General features: G+C 44.6%; 1 long non-coding RNA gene across 1 annotated transcript; it reads right to left on the reverse strand.

Annotated features, from left to right (window-relative positions):
* On the reverse strand, nt 1–27,726 carry LOC141582745 (uncharacterized). The gene is made up of 3 exons (XR_012515623.1): nt 27,565–27,726; nt 1,447–1,664; nt 1–1,273 (listed from the first exon to the last, which is right to left on the reverse strand). It is a non-coding gene; the product is annotated as an uncharacterized LOC141582745 (long non-coding RNA).
* Nucleotides 27,727–27,909: the final 183 nt, after the last annotated feature.

Here is a 27,909-nt window from a genome sequence, read left to right on the forward strand (position 1 = left end):
TCTCTTTCTTTCTTTCTGAGTTTCACTCTTGTTGCCCAGGCCGGAGTGCAATGGTGCAATCTCAGCTCACTGCAACCTCCACCTCCTGGGGTCAAGTGATTCTCCTGCCTCAGCCTCTCAAATAGCTGGGATTACAGGCATGTGCCACCATGCCCAACTAATTTTTTATATTTTTAGTAGAGACGGGGTTTCACCATGTTGGCCAGGCTGGTCCCAAACTCCTGACCTCAGGTGATCCACCTGCCTCAGCCTCCTGAAGTGCTGGGATTACAGGCATGAGCCACCATGCCCGGCCCTGAGGACTGTTATTTCATTTGGAGAGAGTAGGATTCTGGGATACAAATGCACACAGCAGTGGCTTGGGAACGGGGTTCTTGCTGGCTGGAGACTGGAAGGAAGTGAGTGGACTGGGGGAAGAGCATTGATGTAGGAGCTGAGGGGCAAAGGAAACATGAGAAGAGGCAGAAATAGGTTAGCGATGGACAGGGATGGCAGCAGCCTTAGTTAGAATCCTACTTGTCCTTCCAAGTTTATTAGTCCACTGGAGCAAAGGACCACACACTGGCTGGCTTCACCATCAGAAGTGTATTATCTCAGTTCTGGAGGCTGGCAGTCTAGCTCGAGGTGTCGGCAGGGTTGGTTCCTCCTGAGGGCTATGAGCGGAATCTGTTCCATGCTTCTCCCCTAGCTTCTGGTGGTTTTCTGGCAATCTTGGGGGTTCCCTATCTCGCAGAAGCATCACCCCCATCTCTACCTTCCCCTTCTCATGGTATTCTCCTTATATGCATGTCTTTGCCCAAATTTCTCCTTCTTATAAGGATACCAGTTACATTCGGAGGTACTGGGGGTTAGGGTGCTAACATAGTAGGCTGGTGCAAAAGTAATTGTGGTTTTTGCTACTGAAAGTAGTGGCAAAAACCACAATTTTTTTTCGCCACCATGTTTCGCCAACATGGTGAAACCATGTCTCTACTAAAAACCACAATTAATTTTGCACCTTTGCACCAACATAATATCTTTTGGTGAGGGGAGGGACACAGTTCAACCCCTAACACCTACTGATTCCAAACTTAAGAGTGTGAGTCGCCCTGGATTTTGTCTACACAGCATGCCTGGCTATCTTCTTCTGGTAACAGCACTCCTCTTCCTTTAGAATGAATTCTTCAGGTTGGGCACAGTGGCTCACCCCTGTAATCTCAACAAAGGGAGGTAGGGGCGGGAGGATACGTTACATCCAGAAGTTTGAGGCTTGCCTGGGCAACATAGAAAGACCCTGTTCAACAAAAAGGAAAAACAAAAAGCAAATTTAGCATGAATCTTTCCTTTCTATACTGCTACCAATAACATGACCCCATCCTCCCATTATAGGGATGGAAACGTGACCCAAGCTGGCCAATCAAACTCTCTCTCAGTCTCTCTAGGTTCTGTAATGTTTTAACTACTTACAGTGTGTGGATGGGGAAGGAGACTAGGCCTGTTCCTGAAAATTGACCCAGGCTCCATCTGTTCCATGTTTGTTCTTCGGGATGTCCTCTACAATGACATGCCTGGATCGTTAGAAGTCCAGGGTGACTATGGCTGGGGAAACAGCCTGGCTTTGAAGTTTGAACCCCAACCTCCTCATTAACTGGCTGATTCAGTTTTCCATGTTGCAGTTTTCTCGTCTATAAAATGTAATAACAACAGTGACATTTCTGTCAGAGCATTCTTACAAGGATCACATAGGTGAGAATATGTAGGAATAGTCTATACACATATTTATCATTAGAAAGATACAAATTTAGGAATAAGGGAGCCAAAGAGTAAGAACTTGTCCATATCAGCGCAGGTGCAGTGGCTCATACCTGTAATCCCAACTTTGGGGGGCCGAGACAGGTGGATCACCTGTGGTCAGGAGTTCGAGACCAGCCTGGCCAACATGGTGAAACTCCGCCTCTACTAAAAATACAAAAAGTAGCCTGATGTGGTGGTTCATGCCTGTAATCTCAGCTACTTGGGAGGCTGAGGCAGGAAAATCACTTGAACCCAGGAAGCCGAGGTTGCAGTGAGCTGAGATCATACCACTGCACTCCAGCCTGGGTGACACAGGGAGACTCTGTCTCAAAACAAAACAAAACAAAAACAAAAACAAAAATAAAGAATTTGTCTATATCTAAGCAGGTCTGCCTTAGAGATCTTGCTTCATGTCTTGCTGTCACTGCTCCCCTCCATCTTGCAGTTAGGCGGGTCCATATGATTGATCCTGCACACTGGTTTGTGATCTGAAATGACATGCGTCACTTCCCAGCTCAGAGTCAGTGTGGGACTGCACAAGGGCACGAATGCGGGGGTTGGAAGGTTAGGCTCATTAGGGGCCACCAATTGGCAGTCTACCACAATGGTCAGACACTCATTCACTTCTTTATTCATACATTCATTCACTCATTGAAATTTTTTTGAGCACCTTTTAAGGGCCCAGCACTGTGCTAGGCTCTGGGAAGACAAAAGTCATGGCCTTCAAGGTGCTCCACATGGCACAGGGGCAGTAGATGTGAGCAAATAATGGGAAGGCTCCCTAGGCCCCTCCATTTCCAGGTGGTCTGTGTGGAAACAGTGGGGAGGGGAGATTCTTAGTGTGGTGGGGAGTCAGTGTGGCAGGGACCCCCCCAGCAGTGAGGGCCTCTCTTCTCATGCTCTCGCTGCGGCTGATGGTCCAGGAGTCTTACTCCTTGGAGGCCATGTGGACCATGAGGTCTACCATCCTGCTGCTGCAGCCAAATTTATTGTCATACAAAGAAATGAGCTTGACAAAGTGGTTGTGGGAAGTAAAAAGGTTCGTCTTTAAAGTTTCCTTTCTTGGTGAAGAATAAATCATAAGTGTGCTAATAACTCTGTTAAGCCCTATCCTATGTAGCTGTTAGACATGCCATGTTTACAGGCATGTAGTACCTTCTATGTCCTTGTACTTTAACCAGGATATCTGTGCTGGATGTGCTTACAGGCATGTCCCACCTCTCCACTGTTTTTACCTGTTTAGAAAAGTTTTAAGTTGTTAGCCAACTGGGTTTTAGTTTAGATTGTGAGGTCTGGCTCCAGCCAACGGAGAGCAGACACAGTTGTAAGGACAACCCCAAATGGGTAAGGAATAAATTTGTGTGTTTTCCTTTGTTCACTGTACTCTTGTGGCAAGCTGTCTAGCAAGAGTACCCTTCCTGCAGTCCAGGAAGTAAAAATTGCATTGCTAAAAGATCCTTTGTCTCAGTGCTGATTTTTCTTTGCGGCACCGAGCATCTATTTCCAACAGTGGTTGTCGAGGACCCCATCTTTACCAAAAATACAAAATTTAGCGAGGCATGGTGGCATGAGCCTGTAATCTCAGCTACTCGGGAGGCTGAGGGATGAGAATCGCTTGAACCCAGGAGGCAGAGGTTGCAGTGAGCCAAGATCGCACCACTACACTCCAGCCTGGGCGAGAGAACGAGACTCCATCTTAAAAAAAAAAAAAAAGAATTCTTGTAAACCGAACTAGAATACCAATATTGCCCCCAAAATAATTAACAATGATACCTCAATGGTTATTGTCACTTTCTGTTTTTAGGATGAGGTCTCACTCTGTTACCCAGGCTGGAGTGCAATGATGTGATCATGGCTCACTGTAACCTTGAACGCTTGGGCATGTAGTAACCGAGTGAGTCAGAAGGAATGTGCCATGCTCTGAGTTCCAAATCAAGAGTCCTTTATTAATTAGCCAGTGACCGAGAGACAGCTAACGCTCAAAATTCTCTCAGCCCCAAGGAAGGGGCTTGATTTCCCTTTATACCTTGATTTAGGTAGGGGAGGGGGAGCCCAGCTGAAGCAGAATTTTACAGAAGCAGAATGGGCAAGTTAGCTAGTAACCAGCGGGGAGGAGGCTCCCAGGATTGTTGGTTGCTAAGGGTATTTCCAAACAATCACCATGGGGGATTCAAAGAGAATTATACACAATAGCAGGTGTGCCTGCCAAGCAGGATGCAGTTACATTGGTTATATGGTAGGATAAGCACAGTCAGTGTGACATAAGCACAGCGTCAGTGTGGCCCAGTTATGCACCCAAAGGGACTGTGGTAGGGAGGGGAAGGCTAGGTTGGAGTTTACAGCTAAGTTGGAGTCAGTGATGCTAGCCCAGGGTAGGTTATTACAGGCATAAGTGATCCTCCTGCCTCAACCTCCTGAGTAGCTGGGACTACAGGCACACTATTATGCCTGGTTAATTTTTTTTATTTTCTATAGAGAGGTCTTGCTATGTTGCCCAGGCTGGTCTTGAACTCCTGGCCTCAAGCAATCCTCCTGCCTTAGCCTCCCAAAGTGCTGGGACTACAGGCCTGAGCCATAGCACCTGGCCAGTCCCTGAGTTTTGTTGATAAAAACCAGTAGTCTGTTTCTGTCCAACCATCCTAATTCACTGCAGCCCAGCACCTGTCTAGGCCCTAAAGGCTATCCTCCAAGGAAGGCTGACCCCTCCCTCTGGTGACCCCTGGGATGAGGTACCATGAGCTGGGATCCCAAGTGATGACTCTGCTTTACCCTGAAACACTCAGCTCTTGTTTCCACAACACATCTGAGGTCCAGCAGCAGCAGTCCCAACCACACCCTGGATAAGAATCTGCCTTTCCCAGCCAGGCACAGTGGCTCATGCCTGTAATACCAGCATTTTGGGAGGCTGAGGCGGGCAGATCACCTGAGGACAGGAGTTCAAGACCAGCCTGGCCAACAACATGAAACCCTGTCTCTACTAAAAATACAAAATTAGCCAGGCATGATGGCACACATCTGTAGTCCCACCTACTGGAGAGGCTGAGGCAGAAGAATCGCCTGAACCCGGGAGGCGGAAGTTGCAGCTGAGAATGCACCATTGCACTCCACTCCAGCCTGGGTGACAAAAATGAAACTCTGTCACACACACACACACACACACACACACACACACACACACACACAAAGAATCTGCCTTTCCCAGCAACAATCCATACCACGATATTGAGCTTCATCCAGCTTCTTCTTGCCTGGTGAGTTCCCCAACGGTTCCCATGTCCTCTGTCTGGCAGCTGAGCCCACCAAGACCCTCTCCACCCATCAGAGAGAGACAGACCCTGATTTCTCTCATCTCAGGAATCTCCTTGACCCCTCACAAAAACTTGACCTGGGATAGTCTTTGTGTACCAAGAGTTAGTGGGAGAAACGGGTCATATCCAGACACAAAGAAAGGTCTTGCTGTACCCCTCCCGATGCCAATCTGTCACCAGTAAGATTTATGGCCATAAGAGAGGTGGATCAAGGTCAGCTCCAAGGTGATCTGCTAACTCCTCCTAGACAGCCCGTGTTGTTGTTTTGCCTTCCTTTTGTTTGCTGTTTAGTCTTGCTCTATTGCCCAGGCTGGAGTGCAATGGCATGATCTTGGCTCACTACAACCTCCGCCTCCTGGGTTGCAGTGATTCTACTGCCTCAGCCTCCTAAGTAGCTGGGACTAGAGGTGCTCGCCATCATGCCCAACTAATTTTTATGTTTTTGATAGAGACAGGATTTTACCATGTTGCGCAGGCTAGTCTTGAACTGCTGGCCTCAAGTGATACGCCCCCCTTGGCCTCCCAAAGTGCTGAGATTACAGGTGTGAGCCACCGCATCTGGCCACGTTCCTTTATTTTTTGAACCGGTAGTACATTTGCATGGTTCAAAATTCACAAGGTAACAAAGGATATATAGTCTCCCCACTCCTGCCACCAGCCATCCATATCTTCTCCCCAAAAGCAACCAATTTGATCAGTTTTTTGTGTTTCCTTCAGAGTTCTTTTACGTAGATACTAGCAAATATACATATATCTTTATATATTCCACCCCTTTTTACATAAATGGTGGCATGCAATACACAATGTGCTGCTACTTTTTTTATACTTAACAATATATCTACAATTGATCCATAGAGCTTTCTGTTCTTATTACAGCTTCAGAGTACAGTGTATTCTGAAGTATAAATGTATTCTGAGCTATTTAACTGAAAGCCCTTTATTGGTTGACTTCCCGGTTGGTTTACATGCCACTTACAAATACATTCATGCCTCACATAACAAGGGGGATACGTTCTGAGAAATGCATGGTTAGGCAATTTTCTCACTGTGCAAAATCAGGGAGTGTGCTTACACAAACCTAGATGGGATTGCCTACTACCACAGACCTAGGCTGTATGCTGTGGCCTATTGCTTCTAGTCTACTAACCTGTACAGCATGTGACTATACTGCATACTCTAGGCAGCTTGTTGGAAATAGATGCTCGTTGCGGCAAAGAAAAATGAGCACTGAGACGAAGGATCTTTCAGCAACGCAATGTTTACTTCCAGGATTGCAGGAAGGGTACTCTCACTAACCATGGTGCCACAAGAGTACAAAGAACAAAGGAAAACACAAATTTATTTCTTGCGCATTTGGGGTCGTTCTTACAGCTGTGTGTGATCTCTGTTGGCTGGAGCCGGACCTCACAATCTAAACTAAAACTCAATTAGCTAACAACTTCAAATTTTCTAAACAGGTTAAAGCAATGGGGAGCTGGGACATGGCTGTGAGCACGTCCAGTACAGATATCCTGGTTAAAGTACAAGGACACAGAATGTACTACATGCCTATAAGCATGGCATGTCTAACAGCTACATAGGAGAGGGCTTAACAGAGTTATTAGCACACTTATTCTTTAACAAGAAAGGAAACTTTTAAAAGGAACTTTTCTACTTCCCACACAACTGTAACAAAATGGTATTTCTGTATCTAAACATGGAAAAAGGCACAGTAAATGGTATGATTTTATGGGACCACCTTCATATATGCAGTCTGGACTGTTGATCAAAAACATCATTATATGGCGCATGACTGTAACTGTACTGAATAAACTTATTAACAGGACTCACACAACTTTTAACCAGTAAGTTCTCTTGCTTAGAAACAAATTAAAGTTCCAACTAAAGGAAGTATCCTGTTGTGTAAGATAAAGAATAATAACATACCCTAGAGGATCAGAAGAGATACAACTTACTTTTGGCTGGCTCGGGACAAGGGAGAAGATATATGTGGAGTGGAAAAGACTGAGTCTGGGCTGGGCACAGCCAAGGCGGGTGGATCACCTGAGGTCAGGAGTTCAAGACCAGCCTGGCCAACATGGTGAAACCCCGACTCTACTAAAAATACAAAACATTAGCCGGGCTTGGTGGCGGGCACCTGTAATCCCAGCTACTCAGGAGGCTGAGGCAAGAGAAATGCTTGAACCCAGGAGGCGGAGGTTGCAGTGAGCTGAGATCATGCCATGGTATTCCAGCCCAGGCAACAAGAGAGGAACTCCGTCTCAAAAAAGAAAAGAAAAGAAAAATACTGAGTCTGTAAGAGGGGAAATCACAGATGGATTCATTTAGAAAAAAATTAAGTGACATTGAACTATGTATAGAATGCACTGTGTGGGGGTGGTGAGCTGTTACTTCAATTTAAAAAAAGGAAAAAAAAAACCCTCTAACTTAAAAATTCCAATATTAAAATGGCATCATATATACTGCTTGCCTAGGAATGTAAGTATCAGGCTGTCCAAATAAATCACAGACCTACTGCAAAATCTGACCCAGTTCTTAGGAACACAGACTATAAAACACCATAATGGAGGCAAAAATCCACATCAAAATCTCCATTGTCTCAGAAGATTGGATTTAAAGAAGTTCTTCTCTATTCAGTGACACTGTAACTGGTAAATTTGTATAATACTATTCCTGCCTCTTGTCATTAACATATGCTTGCCACTTCTTGGCAAATGTCTCTGGTTTCTTTTTGATTTGTGGGTAGAAAGTGAGTGTAATGCAGTTAAGGTAGGAAATTTTCCCACAAATAGGCACTGCAGACATGACATCTTCCCACAATGCACTTGATGCTCTGAATTATTAATTAGGACATTATATGTATTGCTCCATGCATGGGGTTATATTTAATTCCACGTACTGAACAATCTAAGTTTTCTACCTTCCTGAGTTTGAGAATTAATTTGTAACAACATTTCTTGTGTGTTTGTTCAGAAAAATGTTCTTGTAACAAGGGTGGGAAATCATTTTCAGCTGACCCAGAGAGGTGAAAAGTCAATTGAGGTCTGGGATAGAATCCCCAAACAGGAACATCCACAATTAGCCCCTGGCACCCCCAGGTTCAATCTTCCAGAAAATTCTGTCTAGAAGTATTGAAAAAGCTTTGCCATCAATCAGATCTGAGTTCAAATCTAGATTCTACCAAAATCTAAAATACAGCTGGGCAAAGCGGCTCAGCACTTTGGAAGGCTGAGGTGGGTGGATCATTCGATGTCAGGAGTTCCAGACCGGCCTGGCCAATATGGTGAAACCCCATCTCTACTAAAAGTACAAAAATCAGCCAGGCGTGGTGGCAGGCACCTGTAGTTCCAGCTACCTAGGAGGCTGAGGCAGGAGAATAGCTTGAACACAGGAGGCGGAGGTTGCAGTGAGCCGAGATCGCACCACTGCACTCCAGCCTGGGCAACAGAGCAAGACTCCATCTCAAAAAAAAAAAAAAGTCTAAAATGCAAAAATATTTTGCAATTATTAAAAAGAATTTTGCAGATATTTTGTGAAACAGATGGTACTGCAGCATTTTATGTAAAGACAAAACACTAGAAGCAATTTAAATGTCTGTTGGAATGGGTTTGGAAAAATAAATTATGATGCACTGATTATGTTGTGAAGTGACTTAGGCCGATTTGGTCAGGCACACATGGAAGCTCTCTGTAGCCACCATTAGTCCAAAGTAAGTGGAGCCTACTTATTCCCCACCTTGCTACTGGGTTAGAAGAAAAGCAGGTCTCTGGCCCAAGTTGGCCATATATATTAGCAAGCAGGCACAACAATTGTACAACCTCTTTGATGGACTCAAACCCAGCTCTTGGTCCTTCGTACAAGGTCCATTTTCAGCGAAGTCTACAGTGTTCTGAAAACAGGATTCCTTTAGCCTTGTAGGTGGAATCAGGCAACCAGAGCATCCAAATTCATGGCTAGACAAAGGGTTTATTGGACATCTAGCCTTAGGTGCTACTGAGCATGGACCACATGCCCATCTAGATTCAATCACATTGGTCATGCAAGGGTGAGGAGGATCTCTAACATAGCTCGCAGCCAATCCATATACCTTTAATACTTCTTAATTCAACAATAAGAGCCTATTTCTTTCTTTCTTTTTTTTTTTTTTTCCCGAGACAGAGTGTTGATCTGTGATCTGTCACCCAGGCTGGAGTGCAGTGGCGCAATCTCAGTTCACTGAAACCTCCCCATCTTGGGTTCAAGCAATTCTCCTGCTTCAGCCTCCCAAGTAGCTGGGATTACAGGCGCCCACCACCAAACCCGGCTAATTTTTGTATTTTTAGTAGAGACGGGGTTTCACCATGTTGGCCAGGCTGGTCTCGAATTCCTGACCTTGTGATCCACCCACCTAGGCCTCCCAAAGTGCTAGGATTACGGGAGTGAGCCACCTCACCCGGCAATAAGAGCCTATTTCAAATAGCCATTGTGCAGGTTGATTTGAACATTGATTATGCTCATTAGCAACATACCTGGCAACACCTGTAAAGGGCAACTGATTGTTCCAAGAGGGTAGCTTAAGGTAAATATAGTAACACACATTGTTAACACACTATCTGTATATTACAGACACCATACACAGACAGTAGAATACCAGACACCTATCAAAAAGAATAGGATAAATACTTCCTGACACGGTATGGTAGTTAAGATATTTTATCTTTTTTTTTAAGAGAGAGAGACAGGATCTCACTACGTTGCCCAGGGAGGTCTTAAACTACTGGCCTCAGGCAATCTTTCTGCCCCAGTCTCCCAAAGTGCTGGGATTATAGGCATGAGTCACCTTACCCAGCCGCTGAGATATTTTAAAGTGAAATAAGCAAGAATGTGTAATGTAATATTTTTCTGAAAAAATTAAAAATTATATATATGATTGAATAGGTAGACCAGAAAGTCTAGACAAATATAGAACTTATTTTTACGTCTAGAGAAGGAAGAGATGACCGAAACCTTACATGTTTTTCTTTGTTGTTGTTGTTGTTGTTTTTTGAGAAGGAGTCTTGCTCTACCCCCCAGGCTGGAGTGCAGTGGCGTGATCTTGGCTCACTGCCACCTCTGCCTGCCTTCGAGGTTCAAGCGATTCTTCTGCCGCAGCCTCCTGAGTAACTGGGATTACAGGCACGTGCCACCATGCCTTGCTAATTTTCATATTCTTAGTAGAGATGGGGTTTCACCATGTTGACCAGGCTGGTCTCGAACTCCTGGCCTCAAGAGATCCTCCCACCTTGGCCTCCCAAAGTGCTGGGATTACAGGCGTGAGCCACTGCACCTGGCCCATGTTTTTCTTTATGCATTTCTGTATTTTGAGGTTTTTTTTTTTTTCACAAGCTGTGTTACTTTGGTCACATTGTAAAAATTAAAAGTTTTTATAAAGTGATGTTGCAGAATAACTATGTGATGAAATGCTTATAATATATTGTTGGGTAAAATAGTATTTCATTAGCTATATAGTATTCCATTAGCTATGACAACCGTTGTCTCCCTATCTATATGCAAACCCCTATGGCAGATTGTATTTTCCAAAGATAGCCACACCAATAAATATTCTAACCCACAGGCTTTTCTTACAATGTGACTTTGACTTTGACAGGCCTCTACCAACGGGTGGAGGGGGGTCTATGTTCCCTCCCCTTGAACATGGGCAGCCCCTTCTATCTGCCTTGACTAGTAGAATACAGAGGAAGTGACGCTCAGTGACTTTTTTTTTTTTTTTTTTTTTTGAGACAGAGTTTCGCTCTTGTTGTCCAGGCTGGAGTGTAATGGCACAATCTCACTCACTGCAACCTCTGCCTCCTGGGTTCAAGCAATTCTCCTGCCTAAGCCTCCCGAAGTAGCTAGGATTACAGGCACCTGCCACCATGCCCAGCTAATTTTTAAAAATTTTTAGTAGAGACAGGGTTTCACCATGTTGGCTAGGCTGGTCTTGAACTCCTGATATCAGGTGATCCACCCACCTCGGCCTCCCAAAGTGCTGGGATTACAGGTGTGAGCCACCGTGCCCGGCCTGCTCAATGACTTTCTAAAGCTAGGTCATAAAAGGTGCTATGGCTTCCACCTGGTCTTCTCCTTTTGGAGACACACACCTGAACCTTTGGAGTCCAGTGTTTCCATGGAATTCATTTGGTTACCCTGAAGCCACCTGCTAGAAGGTCCATGTGTGGAGAGGTCAGGTAGAAATAGAGAGAGGGCCAGGCACATTGGCTCATGCCTATTATCTCAGCACTTTGGGAGTCTGAGGCGGGTGGATCACCTGAGGTCGGGAGTTCGAGACCAACCTGACCAACATGGAGAAACCCCGTCTCTACTAAAAATACAAAATTAGCCAGGCATGGTGGGGCATACCTGTAATCCCAGCTACTCAGGAGGCTGAGGCAGAGAATCGCTTGAACCCAGGAGAGAGAGGTTGCAGTGAGCCGAGATTGTGCCATAGCACTCCAGCCTGGCAACAAAAGCAAAACTCCATATCAAAAAGAGAAAGAGAGAGAGAGATGCTCAATATGCCCCAACACTTCCAGCCCCTAGATGTTTGAGTCTTTTCAGCACAGGTGCCAGACACGTTAAATGAAGAAGCTTTAAAGATGACACCACCTCCAGCCCCGTATGACTGCAATGGCATTGACAGACCCCAAGCCAGGTGCCACCCAGCCAAGCTGCTCCCAAATTTCTGATCGCAGAAACCCTGAGAGCTAATAAATGGATATTGTTGCTTGGAGCCACTAAGGTTTTTGTTGTTGTTGTTGTTTCTTTCATTTTTTTTTTTTCATTTGAGACAGAGTCTCACTCTGTTTCCCAGGCTGAAGTGCAGTAACACGATCATGGCTCACTGTAGCCTCGACCTCCAGGGCTCAGGTGATCCTCCCACTTCAGCCTCTCTGATAGCTGGGACTACAGGTGTGCACCACCACGCCTGGATAATTTTTTGTTTTTTGTAGCGAAGAGGTTCCACCATGTTGCCCAGGCTGGTCTCAAACTCCTAAGCTCAAGCTATCTGCCTGCCCTGGCCTCTCAAAGTGCTGGGATTACAAGTGTGAGCCACTACACCCAGTCTGAAGCCACTAAGTTTTGAGTGGCTTGGTGTGCAGCTATAGATAGCCAAGACACCCCTTTTGAGAGCGGGCACTGCTTCCTCAGTCTGGCAGAGGAAGTCCTAAGAGTCTGTTGTTTGCACATCCACACCCACACACACCAACAGCTATTAGGACCGCTGGACGTTGCCTGGCCCTGGTGGAGCTGCTCTGTTTCTTTCTTCCAAAAATTTGTAATGTCAACACCAACACTGAGTCTCCTAGCTGGGGGGCACTAGACAGTTAAGCTTCAGTTTCCACCCTGTGTCCCAGCCAGCAGAGGAAGGCAGAAGAATGGATCAAATACCCAGAGAAAGGCAGGAAACAGAGACCCCATCACCTTAACAGAGGATAAGAACCTGCTTTCCTATCTTTCTCTCATGTTCCTGATACGCTTCCCACCCATTGGTTCTTCCAAGAGACACCCTGATCATCATCATCTTAATCATTATTATTATTATTATTATTATTATTATTTTGAGACAGAGTCTTGCTCTGTCACCCAGACTGGAGGCTGGAGTGCAATGGCATCATCTTGGCTCACTGCAACCTTCACCTCCCGGGTTCAGGCAATTCTCCTGTTTCAGCCTCCCCAGTAGCTGGGATTATAGGTGCCTGCCACCACACGCAGCTAATTTTTGTATTTTTAGTAGAGACAGGGTTTCACCATGTTAGCCAGGCTGGTTCCAAACTCCTGGCCTCAAGTGTTTCGCCTGCCTCGGCCTCCCAAAGTGTTGGGATTACAGGTATGAGCCACCATGCCTGACCTGTCTTCATTATTATTATAGGTCAGGCTGATGGAGTGTTCCCTAGCCAAGTACAGTTCTAGGCACTCTGCTCATGTTAACTCATTTAATCCTCACGTGACCTATGGGGTCAATACCATTATCCGTCCCATTTTACAGATGAGGCAACTAAGCACTGAAAGGTACAGTAACTGATCCAAGGTCACACAGGCAGTTGGATAATAGAATCTATGTCTTACTAGCTCTTTACCCAATACTGTTGTTAGATATCCTGTTATCCTTCCAGTAAAGGATCCACTTTTTGTTAAGGTCTTAAGGGGAGCGAATGAGTCACTTGCAATCAAATCATTTCTGATGAAGCCAAGTGTGTATAGGACCATTCCGGTTTGGTAAAATTTGATACAATTAAACCTAACATCAATACAAGAGGGAAAAACACAATGATTGAAGGAAACGCCATGATGGCTTCAGGTATAAATGTCACTTCAGGTCACTGGGGCTTCTAGAATTGAGACTTGTCTGCTGGTGCGGTAATTGCCAGGGACAGAGCTGGGTCAGAAAGAATTGTGGACAGGAAGGAGTAGAGGAGGGCAGGGGGCCGTCAGGTGGGGAACATCCATGCCCAAGCCAACGCAGTTCAGGAGAAGAGGGGAAGAAAATGAATCAAAACTCCAGCTGGATTAGGTAAAAACTGAAGTATAGACCTGGGTGGCCAGGCATGGTGGCTCGTGCCTGTAATCCCAGCACTATGGGAGGCTGAGGTGGGCCGATCAGTTCAGGTCAGGAATTTGAGACCAGCCTGGCCAACATGGTGAAACCCATCTCTACTAAAAATACAAAAATTAGCCGGGTTTGGTGGCAGGCGCTTGTAATCCCAGCTACTCAGGAGGCTGAGGCAGGAGGATTGCTGGAACCCAGGAGGCAGAGGTAGCAGTGAGCCGAGATCGTGCCACTGCACTCCAGCCTGGGAGACAGAGCAAGACTCCATCTCAATAAAATAAATAAATAAAGTATGGACTTTATTGTTAATATATTAATATTGGTTCATTGGTTCTGACAAACACACCACACTAATGTATCATGTTAACAATAATGGAGAGAGAGATCCAAGATAGCTGATCACTAGCAGCTCGGGATTGGAGCTCCCAGTGAAAGCGCAGAGAACGAGAGGACGCCACACCTTCACATGAATTCTTGTTGCTCACGCACCAGGAGATTCCCAGCGGAGGAGCCCCACAGGTCACCAGCGCGACTCTTGTGACCGGCAAGGCGGTTTTGCCGGCGCCTCAGAGCATCGGTTCTTGGTGCAGAGTCAGAAAAGCACCATCAATCTTAACGCCGCTGATTTAGTGGGCGCAGTGGGTTGCTCAGATTTTGGCGCTGAGAATCAATAAGTTGGACGTCCGCTCAGAAATCCAATTGCAAAGACGGTAACTATAAAGACCACAGATGGATAAATCTACAACAAAGGGAAGGAAACAGCCAAAAAAGGCTGAGAATACCCAAGATCAGAACGCCTCTCCCTCAGCAGGGGATCACAGCTCCTCAACAGCAAGAAAACAAGGCTTGATAGAGAACGAGTGTGTTCCAATTATAGAAGCAGGCTTCAAAATGTGGATAATAAGAAACTTCTGTGAATTAAAAGAACTTGTTCTAACCCAATCCAAAGAAACTAAGAACTTTGAAAAAAGGTTTGACGAAATGTTAACAAGAATACACAATTTAGAGAGGAAAATAACTGAATTGATGGAGCTGAAAAAAACACAATACGAGAACTACGTGAAGTATGCACAAGTTTTAACAGCCGAATTGATAAAGCAGAAGAAAGGATATCAGAGGTCGAAGACCAACTCAATGAAGTAAAACGAGAAGACAAGATTAGAGAAAAAAGGATAAAAAGGAACGAGCAAAGTCTCCAAGAAATACGGGACTATGTGAAAAGACCTAATCGATGCTTGATAGGTGTACCTGAATGTGACGAAGAGAATGAATCCAAGCTGGAAAATATGCTTCAGGATATTATTCAGGAAAATTTTCCCAACCTAGCAAGGCAGGACAATATTCAACTCCAGGAAATACAGAGAACACCACAAAGATATTCCTCAAGAAGAGCAACTCCAAGGCACATAATCGTCAGATTCACCAGGGTTGAAATGAAGGAGAAAATACTAAGGGCAGCCAGAGAGAAAGGTCAGGTTACCCACAAAGGGAAGCCTATCAGACTTACAGCAGATCTCTCAGCAGAAACCCTACAAGCCAGAAGAGATTGGGGACCAATATTCAACATCCTTAAAGAAAAGAACTTTCAACCAAGAATTTCACATCCAACCAAACTAAGCTTCATAAGTGAAGGAAAAATAAAGTTTTTTGTGAACAAGCAAGCACTCAGAGAATTCATCACCACCAGGCCTGCTTTACAAGAGCTTCTGAAAGAACCACTACACATAGAAAGGAACAAACAGTATCAGCCTTTCTAAAAACTACCAAAAAGTAAAAAGCATCCATATAATGAAGAATTTACATCAATTAATGGGCAAAACAGCTAGCTAATATTAAATGGCAGTATTAAACTCACATATATCATTATTAATTCTAAATTTAAATTGACTAAATCCCCCAATCCAAAGACAGACAGGCAATTTGGATAAAAAACCAAAACCCATCGGTATGCTGCATCCAGAACCATCTCACATGCAAGGATACACAAAGACTCAAAACAAGGGATGGAGAAAGATTTACCAAGCAAACAGAGAGCAAAAATAAATAAATAAAAAGCAGAAGTTACAATTTTTGCCTCTGATAAAATAGTCGTTAAAGCAACAAAGATCCAAAGAAGCAAAGAAGGACATTCTATAATGATAAAAGGATCAATGCAACAACAAGAAGAGCTAAAGATCCTAAATATATACGCACCCAATACAGGAATACCCAGATATAGAAGACTAATAGACTTAGACTCCCACACAATAACAGTGGGAGACTTCAACATTAATATTAGACAGATCAATGAGACAGAAAATTAACAACGATATCCAGGACTGGAACTCAGATCTGGAACAAGTAAATGTAATTAACATTTATAGAACTCTCCACTTTTTTTTTTTTTTTTTTTTTTTTTTGAGACGGAGTTTCACTCTTGTTACCCAGGCTGGAGTGCAATGGCGCCATCTCGGCTCACCGCAACCTCCGCCTCCTGGGTTCAGGCAATTCTCCTGCCTCAGCCTCCTGAGTAGCTGGGATTACAGGCACGCGCCACCATGCCCAGCTAATTTTTTGCACCTTTAGTAGAGACGGGGTTTCACAATGTTGACCAGGATGGTCTGGATCTCTTGACCTCGTGATCCACCCACCTCAGCCTCCCAAAGTGCTGGGATTACAGGCTTGAGCCACCGTGCCCGGCCTTGAACTCTCCACTTTAAATACACAAAACATACACTCTTATCAGTACCACGTCATATCAACTTAGAAGTTTAAACGAAATGTTGGTTGGCTCCTTGTTTGTTATTCTCTTCCCTCATTTTCTTTCATGTCTCCATTATTAAGCACAATTATAGGCATACCCATATTTAGACTGCATTCTAGCCCGGGCAATAAAGCAATACCCCCATTCTCTCTCCCTCTTCCTCTTTTTCTTCCTCTTCTTTATTCTTTTTTCTTTCTCTCTTTCTAAAAAAAAAAAAAAAAAAAAAAAAACAATAGCGGAAAGTTGGCTGTACAGTATATGATAATTCTCTGCACTATCTTTGCAGTTTGTCTATAAACTGAAACCTATTCTAAAATGAAAAGCTCATTCAAACAAATTCTAACTGGAAAGCTGAACCGGGCACCAAGTGGAAAGCTGAACTGTGGATGACGGAGAGAGCAAATGCCAGATCACAAGTCCGAACACCAGGTGAGTTAGGAACACGGGGTTGTAAGCTCCTCCAAGGCAAAGTCTCAGTCTGAGACGTCCTTCTCTCTCCACCCCTGACACCACACCTAGTGCACTCAGAACTCAAGACTGAAATGGATGAGGACAACGACAATGCAAAGCCAGGCTTCCATGCTCCTCTGTAGGCTCTCCCTAATACCCAAGAGTCGGCCAGTGTAAGGCATTCCCACAGGCCACTAGATGCAGGGTTCCTGGAATGGCCCTCCTGGGGATGAGGAAGGGTATCTAGAGACCGGAGATTTTTCATTAATAAGTCATCGCATTCATAAAGAAGGGGAAGTAGCTGCCAGAGGTGATGAGAGAAGAGAGCACAGTTGGTTTTCCTGAGGCTGGTAATGGATCTATAATGACCAATTCACACTTCCAAGTCTAGACTCTTTCCCCTATGGTCAGCAGGACGATGCTCAATGACTAGGGGAAGCTGCAGTGTGCTCTCCCTGGAGGAGGGAGGAGCTTGAAGACACTGCTGGAAGCTTTAAACAGCTTCAGGGATGGGGAGGAAGCGGGGAAGCAGTGAGTGGGGAAGGAGAAAGGGTGGTTAGGCAGGTTTGAAGGCCCACATGACAGCCACTCCCCAGGGGTAGGGGAATTTCCACAGCAGCAATCAGCAGCTCGCTATAGAAAGGGAAGGTGGGCAGTCACATGCTGGGAGGAAAGGGAATCAGGCTGTGGTTTTTTGAATCGTGGGTTCAAAGCAGAATGGGGAAGGCAGAAGAGACAGAAGGGGAGCTGGTGGGAGGAGACAGAGGATCTGCTCAGGACATCAAGCACCCCAACCAGCTCCTATCAGCTTCAGAGATTCTGTCTTGAAAAGAGCTGTAGCAGAGATGAGATCTTGCCCTGTCTTTGCTTTTGTAATTATCTGTGCTACCAGAAAGGGGTCCAGATCCAGACCCCAAGACAGAGTTCTTGGATCTCACACAAGAAAGAATTTGGGGCAAGTCCATAGAGTAAAGTGAAAGCAAGTTTGTTAAGAAAGTAATGGAATAAAGAATGGCTACTCCACAGACAGAGCAGCAGCACGGGCTGCTCACCTGATAGTACTTATAGTTATATCTTGATTATATGCTAAGCAAGGGGTGGATTATTCATGAGTTTTCCAGGAAAGGGTGGGCAATTCCCGGAACTGAGGGTTCCTCTCCCCGTTTTAGACCATATAGGGTAACTTCCTGACATTGTCATGGCATCTGTAAACTGTCATGGTGCTGGTGGGACTGTCTTTTAGCATGCTAATACATTCTAATTAGCACGTAATGAGCAGTGAGGACGACCAGAGGTCACTTTCATCGCCATCTTGGTTTTGGCAGGTTTTGGCTGGCTTCTTTACCTCATGCTTTATCAGCAAGGTCTTTACGACCTGTATCTTGTGTCAACCTCCTAACTCATCCTGTGACTGAGAATGCCTAATCCCCCTGGCAAGGCAGCCCAGTAGGTCTGAGGCTCGTTTTACCCAGCCCCATTCAAGATGGAGTCATTCTGGTTCAAACAACTCTGATATCTGGAAATTGAACTTACTGTGATCCCTTTACTACCAGAAGATTCCCTCTATTCCATACTTAGGCATAAACAGAAACCATCATTTGTTAATTTATTCATTCACTCATTCATTCATTCCTTCATCCATTGCCGTGTGCTTACAATGTGCTCTGCGCATATTGGGCCCTGCTAACTTGGAGCTGAACCATGCGGAAATAAGCTTTTTCTTCTTTACCCCTTCAGATGGGACATAAATTCTCCATTTATTTCCCTAAGATTCAGCTCTTAAGTCAGTAGGGCCCAGTGTTCACACAGTGCACCATAAACACACAATATTGGATAAAGGGATGAATGAATAGGTGAATGAACAAGTAACAAATAATGTTTCCTATTCATGTGCGTGTAAATATGCTTATCCACTAGGTGCAAACTGAAAACACCGCACTTTTGCCATTTTTTTTTTTTTTTTTTTTTTAGACAGAGTCTCACTCTGTTGCCCAGATTGGAGTGTAGTGGCCCAGTCTTGGCTCACTGCAACCTCTGCCTCCTGGGTTCAAGCAGTTCTCCTGCCTCAGCCTCCCAAGTAACTGGGATTACAGGCACCTGCCACCATACCCAGCTAATAAAGACGAGGTTTCACCATGTTGGCCAGGCTAGTCTCAAACTTCTGACCTCATAAAGCACTGGGATTACAGGCATGAGCCACTGCGCCTGGCTGAAATTTTTTAGGTGTAATTTGATATGGTAACATGCTTACATATTTTTCCCCCCTTTCACACAGCTAGGAACTCTAACTTGCATGAATCATAAGAAGACAACTTGTTGTATTTTCACCTGTGTATATCCCGCATGTAACCACCACCTAGATCAAGACACAGAACATTTCCAGAACCCCAGACACTTCCCTTATGCCCTTCAAGTCAGCCTCCCTCACCTTCAGAGATAATGAATATTCTCACTTTTATTATCATAGAGTCAGAAGATGCAGTGCATTTGATTAGGTTTTTTTCAGAGGATTTGGGAAGAACTATCCCAAAGTCGCTGAAGTCAGTATCCAGTGGCTCGATGAGATGAAGTGCCCACTAAAACTGGAAATAGGTTTGCCCTCTGCCTCAGTCAGGAAAACAAGACATACCAAGTAAGACCAGGCTCAGTGTCTCACACCTGTAATCCCAGCACTTTGGGAGGCCGAGTCAGGTGGATCACCTGAGGTCAGAAGTTCAAGACCAGCCTGGTCAACATGGTGAAACCCCATTTCTTTTTTTTTTTTTTTTTTTGGTGAAACCCCATTTCTACTAAAAATACAAAAATTATCCCAGCATAGTGGAGGGCGCCTATAATTCCAGCTACTCAGGAGGCTGAGGCAGGGGAACCGTTTGAACCCAGGAGATGGAGGTTGCAGTGAGCCGAGATCAAGCCATTGCACTCTAGCCTTGGCGACAAGAGTAAAACTCCATCTCAGAAAAAAAAAACATTCAGGCCAAGTGCAGTGGCTCACACCTGTAATCCCAGCACTTTGGGAGGCCAAGGTGGGTGGATCATTTGAGGCCAGGAGTTTGAGACCAGCCTGGTCAACATAGCAGAAACCCTGTCTCTACTAAAAAATACAAAACTTAGTTGTATGTGGTGGCACACACCTGTAATCCCAACTACTTGGGAGGCGGGGGTTGTGGTGAGCCAAGATCATGCAACTGCACACCAGCCTAGGTGACAGAGCAAGCACTGTCTCAAAAAAAAAAAAAGAAGAAGAAAGTGTTGTCCAGGTGCAGTGGCTCATGCCTGTAATCCCAGCACTTCGGGAGGCCAACGTGGGCGGATCATGAGGTCAGGAGATGGAGACCATCCTGGCCAACATGATGAAACCCCATCTTTACTAAAAATACAAAAAATTAGCTGGGTGTGGTGGCATGTGCCTATAATCCCAGCTACTTGGGAGGGTGAGGCAGGAGAATTGCTTGAACCAGGGAGTCAAAGGTTGCCATGAGCTGAGATTGCACCACTACACTCCAGCCTGGTGACAGAGCAAGACTCCATCTCAAAAAAGAAAATGTTGACAGACCTTAAGTAAAGGATGTACTCATCAGAAGGCGAGGTTTGTCAGTAGAAGTATATAGGAGCCTAAGAAAAGAATAAGGATATGCAAGCAGTGTTCAGACGAGAACATGCTCATTTTAGCCAAGGATCTTTTGGTTACATTCCCCCAGACATTCAATCAAACCAGCTGATGCAAAAGAGAAGGTTAACTTCACATCCATTAGGATGGCTACTATAAAAAAAAAAAAAAAAAAAAAAAAAAAAAAAAAAAAAAAAAAACAGAAAATAACAAGTGTTGCTGAGGATGTGAAGAAATGGAAACCCTTATGCACTGCTAATATGAATGTAAAATGGTCCAGCCTCTAAGGAAAATAGTATGGCAGGTCCTCAAACAATTAAAAACAGAATTACCACATGCTATGGCTTAAATGTGTCCCCTAAAGTTCATGCGTCGGAAACTTAATCCCCAATGCAACAACAGTGTTGAGAGGTGGGACCTTTAAGAGGTGATTAGGTCATGAGAACTCTGCCTTCATGAATGGATTAATGTTATTATTGAGGAAATGGGTTAAATATTCGGAGAATGAGCTGGTTTTAAAAAGTGAGTTTGGCCCTCTTTTGCTCTCTTTCTCTCTCTCTCCCTCTTGCCTTCTGCCATGGGATAGCACAGCTAAAAGGCACTCACCAGATGCCAGCAACTTGATACTGGACTTTCCAGCCTCCAGCACTGGAAGAAAGAAGTGCTTTTTTTCATAAATTACCCGGTCTGTGGTATTCTATTATAGCAACACGAAACAGCAGCTCCAGACACCATATGACCCAGCATTTCCACTTCTGGGTATATACTCAAAATAATTGAAAGAAAGGTCTCAAAGAGATTTTTGTTTTTGAGACGGGGTCTCTGTTGTCCAGGCTGGAGTGCAATGGTGCAATCTCAGCTCACTGAAACCTCCGTCTCCCAGGTTCAAGTGATTGTCCCACCTCAGCCTCCCAAGTAGCTGAGACTACAGATGGCTGCCATCATGTCTGGCTATTTTTGTTGTTGTTGTTGTATTTTTGGTAGAAACAGGGTTTCACCACGTTGCCCAGGCTGGTCTCAAACTTCTGGGTCTAGTGATCTGCCCACCTCGGCTTTTCAAAGTGCTGGGATTATAGGCGTGAGCCACCATGCCCAGCCTCAAGGAGATATTTGCACACCCATGTTCATAGCAGCATTATTCACAATAGCAAAAAGGTGCGAGAAACCGGAGTGTCCATCCACAGATGAATGGATAAACAAAATGTGGTGCATTCTTACAACAGAATGCTATTCAACCTGAAGAAGGAAAATTCTGACACCTGCCACAACATGAACCTTGAGGACATTATGCTAAGTAGAATTAGTCAGTCACACAAAGATAAATACTGTATGATTGCCCTTACGTGAGGTATCTAGAGTAGTCAAATTCATAGAGACAGAAGGTAGATCAGTGGTTGCCAGCATCTGGGGTAGTGGGGTATTATTGTTTAATGGGTACAGAGTTTCAGATTTGCAAGATGAAAGAGTTCTGGGGATGGACAGTGGTGACGGCTGCACAACAATGTGAATGTACTTAATGCCAGTGAACTGTACAGTTAAAATGGTGACGATGGTTAATTTTATGTTACGTGTATTTTATCACAGTTAAAAATATTTTTTACCGAGGTGGGTGGATCACCTGAGGTCAGGAGTTCAAGACCAGCCTGGACAACACGGTGAAACCTGTCTCTACTAAAAATATAAAAATTAGCCAGGCGTGGTGGCGCATGTCTATAATCCCAGCTACTTGGGAGGCTGAGGCAGGAGAATCGCTTGAACCCAGGAGGTGGAGGTTGCAGTAAGCTGAGATCACACCATTGCATTCCAGCCTGGGCAACAGAGCGAAAGTCCGTCTCAAATAGAAATAATGATAATAATAATAATAATGATAATAATAATACTTTTTAAAGAAGAAGAGGTTGAGTTATAAGAATTCTAGGTCATCACACACAGTTCTAAGTCAGGGGTTGCAGCTGAGTCTCCCCACAGATGAGAAAAGAATTTTAGAGCTGGCAGGAATTGCAGGCACATTTGGTCTTTCCTATCTACTTGTCTCTGGATGTTTGCTTTGCTCCTCTCTTTCTGCAGCCCAGCTTCTCCACCTCTGAGTATGTGGCAAAAGATGGTAATTCACAGGTCTCCCTGTTCAACTGTTATATAAGAATCACTAGCATCTTTTGGCCTCAATCCCAGAATTCTAGGATAGAGAAGCCCATTGGCCCAGTCTGGGCCATGTGACCACTCCTAGTTTATTCTGCCAGGGATGTGGACTCCTAAAATACAAACAGGGCCAGGCACGATGGCTCACACCTGTAATCCCAGTACTTTGGGAGGCCAAGGCGGGTGGATCACTTGAGGCCAGGAGTTTGAGACCATCCTGGCCAACATGGTGAAACCTCATCTCTACCAAAAGCACAAAAATTAGTTGGGTGTGGTGGCGCAGGAGAGGCTGAGGAGGTTGAGGCAGGAGAATCACTGAAACCTGGGAGGCAGAGGTTGCAGTGAGCTGAGATTGCCCCACTGCACTCCAGCCTGGGCAACAGAGTGAGACTCCACCTTAAAAAAAAATAAAGTACAGGCAGGACTGTAGAGGAAATGGTTGAAAGCTATCATAAATGGCAAGGTGTGGTCCTTGCAGTCATCCCCAATATATGGTTTAGTACAGTTCCCTGTCAGTCTGATACAAATATTCAGTCTGCTCAGTGAGTACCTTCCAGATGTGGACATGGGTACAACGGAGCCTAATGAATTAAATATTTGCTCTGATTGTATACTCACCAAGTCTATTTTGAGTAACTCAGAGAGTCCTATGTCACTTGCATTTTTGGAGAGAATACACTAGCCAGGTTGACATGAATATGCAGACTACACACTTATATATCTCACTGTAAATGAACAAACTGCTATTTGCAACATTAAGATCTTATGAGCTTATTATTTTGGGTTGATGTCACCCAATTGGATTAACTCTGGGATGCTGATAGAACTGGGATTCTCAGGCTGGAAGGCCAAGGCCCGGCTTTTGCCTTATAGTGAATTCCCATGGGAAATGCCATCTCTACTATCTCTTGGAAGACGGCGGTTAGCATGCCAACCACAACACTGGCCTTTCTTTGGAAACTTCCACACTCCCTGAAGACATGTTTTGTAAACACGAGATTCTGCAAACATAAATTGAAACCACATACAAATAATTTCTACCAAGTCAAAGGGAAGGGTGCCTTCTCAAGATTCAGAAAAAGCAAACTAGATTTTTAAAACCTTTCTACTGGAAAATACAGCGCACAAGTGAACATACAATATCAATGCTCAAAATATGGATAATCACAAAATGCACACTAGTGTAACAACCAAACACCACCATTCAGAAATGACCAGCACTCACAAATACTTCTGCATGTCTCTTTCAGACACATCTTCCTCCCCTCCACCCTAGAGGGAATCGCTATTCTAATTTTTATGGTAACTGTTTCCTTGCTTTTCCTTAAACTTTTGTCACCTATGCTGGACCCTTTAAAAATATAGCTTCTTTTTTTTTTCTTTTCTGGAGACAGGGTCTCCCTCTGTCACCCAGGCTGGAGTGCAATGATGCAATCTGGACTTACTGCGGTCTCAACCTCCCGGGTTCAAGTGATCCTCCTGTCTCAGCCTCCGCAGTAGCTACAGGCATACACCACCATGCCTGGCTAATTTTTTTTTCTTTTGTAACAGTCTCACTCTGTTGCCCAGGCTAAAGTGCAGTGGCACAAGCTTGTCTCACTGTAACCTCCGCCTCCAGGGTTCAAGTGATTCTCCCCGCTTGGCCTCCCGAATAGCTGGGACTACAGGCACCCACCATTATGCCTGGCTAATTTTTGTACTTTTTGGTAGTGATGGGGCTTCCCCATGTTGGCTAAGCTGGTCTTGAACTCTTGACCTCAAGTGATCCTCCCACCTCAGTCTCCCAAAGTGCTGGGATTACAGGTGTAAGCCACCACACCTGGCCCAGACTTTCCTTCTTTTTGATGATCTTTGAGGAGCAGTGGTCAGATATTTTGTAGAATGGCCTTCTACTGGCATTTGTCTGATGTTTTTCTCATTATTAGACTGGGGTTATGGGTTTGCGGGAGGAAGATCATAGAGGTGAAGTGCCTGTCATTATCATTGTATCACATCAAGGGCACACACTGTCAACGTGACCGATCACTGTTGGTGTTGACCTTGGTGACTTAGCCTAGGTAGTATTTGTTGGGTTTCCAAACTGTAAAGCTGCTCTTCTCTCCCCCACGCCTTTCTATACTGTATAGAGTACCTTTTGAAGAACAGAAATTCTTAATTTTTACTGAGTGGAGGCTGCATGGTCTGGGAGAGGGGCACGATCTTCGCCTCCACAGGGATCCCAGATAGGATGTCTGGTTTGCAGAGATCAACTCATGTCACCGAGCTCACTCTGGGATCACTCAGAACTCACAGCTGGACTTAATTGGGGGCGGGACTTAGGGAAGCAACTGGAATTATATATTCTTTCAAATTATGCATCTGGACCTTTAGCTCTGAAACCCAAGAGACAAGAATTTTACATTTATTTTCTGGTTCTCCTGAGAGTCTTCCCCTCAGGGCAACGGATGGCTAGAGTCCTGCCTATTTGACCTGGGGGGAGGGGGGAGAAAGGCTTGTTTTAGGCTAACAAATGGGGTCATAACTTCAAATATTGTATTACCCTGCCACACACATATCCATCTCTAAATGCTTCAGTGGAAAAGTTAACCGCACATCACCAGTTGTTTACTGAGCACTGAAGATTGAATCAGCAAAGCTGCATTCACGAAGCAGAACTGCTGACGATTCAGAATGTGACCTTGAGTACACATGCCCTTTCCTAGGCTTCAATCTCTCAATCTATGAAACAAGGAGAGGGCTTCTGACAATGTTTATCTTGCTAAATTCCAAGGCTGTAAGGAACAGCAATGCCCCTTTACGACCTCAGGTGAAAAGGGTCCTTAGATGTAAATAATAAGCTATTCGCTGGTAGCTCAAAAAGGAATGTTATTTCTCAAGACATAAATGAAGTGGGAAAGATTGTGAGGTTTTCTGGGGGAATGGGGGGGTGGGGATTAATCGTATATTCAAATCTATTTACAAAATGTTTGGTCTTCCTCAAATTCAAAGAAATAAGAATGTACTAGAACTATTTTAAGAACAGAAACATTCATTCCTTTCCTTGTTTCTTTAGGCTAGATGAAACGGCAGGCAGTCTGCTCCACTTTAGCTGATTATGTCCCTAAATAAGGTTTAGATAAGCTCTTGCAGGGCCTGTGATTCAAAACCTGTTCTAAGACACGCAGGAAGATGGACAAAGAATGAAATCTTAGTTGGTGTGAAGAGATTGTAAATTTATCATGCTTAAAAATGAATATTTAAAACTGATTAATTTTTTTTCGGTTGGGTGCGGTGGCTCCCGCCTGTAATCCCAGCACTTCGGTAGGCTAAGGTGGGTGGATCGCCTGAGGCCAGGAGTTCGAGACCAGCCTGGCCAACAATATGAAACCCCCATCTCTATTAAAAATACAAAAATTAGCTGGGCATGGTGCCGCGCGCCTGTAATCCCAGCTACTTGGGAAACTGAGGCAGGAGAATAGCTTGAACCCAGGAGTTGGAGGTTGCAATGAGCCGAGATCATACCACTGCACTCCAGCCTGGGCAACAAGAGGGAAACTCGATGTCAACAACCACAAAAAGTGATTAATTTTTTTCAAGTCAGTCACATTAGAGTAGATGTTTTGGAAATTAGGTGCTTTAGACATTTTGGTTCTAATAATTTCACATGCCTAATGGAAAAATATCTTTTTTACCTTTCAGAGTTCTCTAAAGTCCCATTTGTACAAATTCTCCTCTAGAGGAAAAGCAAGTCTGAGAGTTTCCTGTTTCTTGACGTTGGGTGAGGATATCGACTCTATTCCCTAAACTGAGAGTGGCTTTGGCAAGCATAATGTGTTCTAGAAAGTTCAGACTATTTAGAGAGTGTTTTTCTTTTTTTGCTTGCTTTCTTTTTTAATCAAGAGACAGGGCCTCGCTATGTTATCCAGGCTGGTTTTCAACTCCTGATGTCAAAGGATCTTCCCTCCTTGGCCTCTCAAAGTGCTGGGATTACAGGCGTGAGCCACCACACCTGGCCTCGAGAGTGTTTTTCTGATTCAGTTTTCAGTTGGGCAAGGTTTTCCTAGAGTGGGTCTGCTATCTGGGGAACTCTTGGGGTCACTGCTTTTAACTCACTCTCATTTTTTTCACCCTCAGGAAACTCCAGGAAGAAAATGGAGACTGGGAACTGAAGAAACTATAAGGCATTCCCCCCCTCCCCGCCCCAATAACTTTGTCTTACATTTGTGCACTAAACCATGCTCAAATGCCTTCAATGGCTTAGTGTAGGTCTCTTAAGTACAATTTAAGATCCTCAATAAATATGTTCCTAACTGAAAGTTTTAGCTCTGTGCCTCCTCTTATATGATCTCTTCTTTGATCAAACTGATGCACACTTGATGGGCCTTTCTCTCCTCCTTACCTACAGTTTTCACTGGAACAACCTCCCTATCTCCTATCCTTGGATATGAAACTATTTCCACCTTTCAAGGTCATCAGCTGGGGTGTCATTTTCTACCTGCAGACGCTATAGTGTGTCCCTTCTTGCCTCACATTATAGGCAAAAGACTATGAACTGCGGGACGCAAGGATTCTAGTCTAATTACTATGTCTAGCCTTCATACATCCTCATGGAACACCTTGCCCAGATTGGAAACTGAGTGAATGAGAAAATTAAGTTATTAATTAACTTTCTGTCCCATAACTCCTTGTACATCGTTAAGTCTTTGGAGGTAGACTTGCCAGATTTAGCGAATCAAAATATAGGATACCCAGTTGTATTTGAATTTCAGATAACCAGTAATACTTCTTTTACTACAAGTATGTCCTATAAATTAATTATGACATAATAACAAATAATCTTTGTTTATATGAAATTCAAATTTTACTGGGCGTCCTGTATTTTATCTGGCAACACTACGTGGAGGGCAGGGGTTCCTCGAGGTGCCTGGCTTCTTCCCAGCAGGTGCTGGCGTCTGTGTACTTGCTAGAGCGAAACCCCAACCAGCCCCGCCTTTCACACCTGGTGTCCGTAGCAGGGCGGAGGCACAAGATCAGGAAAGACTGACACTCTGGTTGGAGACCGTCGCTCGAGACTGACAGAAAGGTCTGCACTCGGGAGGCCGCCTCACCCCGTGGGTTCCAAGATCCCTCAACTGGCTACCCCCTCTGACCACCAGTCCTACGTTCCACCTCGTGACCCGTCATCACTGAACTGGGGGGGGCGGGACTGCCCGGCTTGTCAATCGCTGCCTCCCATTGGCAGAGCTCTCCATCCGTTACTTTAACCCCGCCCATCAGACGGAAGCTTCCTAGGTTACGCCTATTCCGTGGGCCGCGGCGTAACTGGTGATTGGTGGAGAAAGCG

This window comes from Saimiri boliviensis, chromosome X (genome assembly GCF_048565385.1).
Source record: "Saimiri boliviensis isolate mSaiBol1 chromosome X, mSaiBol1.pri, whole genome shotgun sequence".
Lineage (NCBI taxonomy): Eukaryota > Metazoa > Chordata > Mammalia > Primates > Cebidae > Saimiri > Saimiri boliviensis.